The sequence below is a fragment of the Clupea harengus genome, unplaced genomic scaffold (genome assembly GCF_900700415.2).
Source record: "Clupea harengus unplaced genomic scaffold, Ch_v2.0.2, whole genome shotgun sequence".
In the NCBI taxonomy this organism is placed as follows: Eukaryota; Metazoa; Chordata; class Actinopteri; order Clupeiformes; family Clupeidae; genus Clupea; species Clupea harengus.
In genome coordinates, this window is record NW_024879689.1 from 95,001 (window position 1) to 97,352 (window position 2,352).

The 2,352-nt window shown below is 38.2% G+C and overlaps 1 long non-coding RNA gene across 1 annotated transcript in view; it reads left to right on the forward strand.

The window, feature by feature from the left end:
* LOC122129891 overlaps positions 1-1,995 on the forward strand; it is a 9,952-nt gene extending 7,957 nt beyond the window's left edge. The window contains exon 2 of the long non-coding RNA XR_006151807.1: positions 1,326-1,995. This is a non-coding gene — a long non-coding RNA (uncharacterized LOC122129891). The remainder of the gene's footprint in view (positions 1-1,325) is intronic.
* Positions 1,996-2,352: the final 357 nt, after the last annotated feature.

The window sequence follows — 2,352 nt, forward strand, 5'->3', positions numbered from 1 at the left end:
ACTGTGTGTAGTATCAGGCCAATATGTAAACAATATCGGTAATCCTCTGAAGAATTCTGGCAGACATTGCAATTCTACTGACAGTTTGAAACGTGTCAAATGTCAACTCTTGTGTCTGTTAACAGTTCTCAAGGAATGCACCGATGTAGAAAGTCCTGTTAGCCAGAACATTAAACATTGACATAACCAAATGAAATGTTTTGTTATGTGTATGATACAAAGCATACAGTATACTGTATAGTGCAAGTAGATTTGTTCAGATATACAGTATGATACAGTTTGATCAGACAAGTTATATAAAAATGCTCTTTACAGCAAACTTGCTTATTGCTCAGTACTCTTAGCTCGATTTAAGAATGACTGCTTTTTCTGTTCTTTGTATGTAAAGACAAAGTTCTCTAGAAATAAAATCATCCCACACTGTTGGATAGGACAGACTTTTTCAAAGGAGTCATTTGATACAATTAATTGAGAAAAAATGTGTTAATGTTTTGTTGCCAATGTTAAAAGGCAGAAGCGAAAAACTGAATGTAGGCAGTCTTAGAATCCATGAAACTTAACAGAATCATTTTTTTTTATAACACAAATCAATATATTATGTACAGGGTATGGTTTTCTAGGAATACTGCACAAGTATAGTTTTTACACACATGAAGTGAATGTGTCACTTCTTTAAGTAGAGGCTCTTATGCAGAGGCAGACCTAGGTGGCAGAGGTGACTCGGGAGGGATTGTCAGTGTGTCTCAGGGATACCCAGTCACAATTTGTACCGATATCAAAGAATACAAGAGTAGTCAATATACACAAAATGGAATGATGAGGCCACAGACCAGGGGTGAGTTTCTTCAAAGCGTCATTGAGCAACTACCATAGTTAAATGATAGAGAGACTATTATTTTGAACACTCTCTTTCCACGGTTACCAAGGTGGTTGCTCAACAATGCTTTTGGGAAACGTAGTCCAGTTGTGTAATACTTACGGAAATATGAGGACTGCGACAGATCTCTAACCAAGAGATATGATGGACACAACTGCTTGATAGTTATACACAAGAAGCCATACAGTGATCTCAGAAAACCTCACTAAGGTGTCTTAGGAAAGCAGTCAGTCAGTGAATGTTCGTCCCATAACAACATATTGTCTCAAGGGAGTACGTTCTTTTTTGTGGTCAGGCTTAACTCAATTAATTCTGATACTTGTATGATCTAAAGTTATGGTTTTCTATGTCTCAGATTTTTTTCAGTCCAGAAAGTTAATTTAGTCTGTGTAGTTGTGTTATATAAGGTCGATTGATACATGTATGAATAGTCTTATTTTATTTCCAGGGGTAGTGGGACTACAGAAATGAACATGCACAAGGGCGAGTTCACAGATGGGCGGTCCATAACAGCACTCTTTGCCAAAGAAGGTATTGACATCACTCCGAACAAAGATAATGGTGTTTGTAAGGTAAGCTTGCAGTCTTATTACTAATTTCTCCATTTCTCTGGTACAAATGACATCTTTTAGCTATAATGCACTTTTCTCTTTGCATGTGTTCTTGTCATGTCCGCAGAGCTCAGGCTGGCTGAGACTGGTACATTATGGTTTTACAAAAAATCTGACAAATATCTCACCAAGCTATCTGATTGTAACAAAAATGTTTAATTGAAGCTGTATCTGACTGATGAGTGCAAATCTTGGGTGGGTTTTTTTTGGGCTGCTGTTCAGAGACCTTTCAGTCAATAGAAATTTGGAACACAATGTTCCGCTGCAGGAGAGACACACAGCCATGAACATCTTTGCAGGTCACTTTGCGACAAAGACGTGATGCACTTGATCCACTGAGACCGTAATGGGCTAGTTAAAACAGAATTAGATGCCAAAAGGTGGAGTAACTTGACCGATAATTTAAAATAATTTAAGGAAGTTGTCTCATCAGTGTTGTGCTTGTTACTAAGCACATTTGTTTGGCCGTGCTTTGAACTTTTTTGTCATGCTTCTAATGTTACGATTGTAGTGGGTGAATTTGGGTTGATAGGTTTGTGAGGAGATATTTTGTTTTGGTGTCCTAAAATCTACTGCATACTGCAGCCCTACAGAATGGGTCTCTATGTCCAAGAGCAATTCATCCTGTTTTCTGTTGGCTCTGGGTCTGTGCCATCGGCTTTAAGTTCATGATTGGCCATGCAGACAAAATGTCCTCACCACACGTGGTGTTGTTGTAATGTTGATTATACTGTTCTTGGACACTTGTGGATGGCATGATAAGGTGCCTGTTAACATACGGTTGCCAGTTTGTGTTGTTCAGGAGTGTTCGGATTTACTTTTGTAAGGTATATTCATTAGTGATAAATACCCACAAGTTGCATC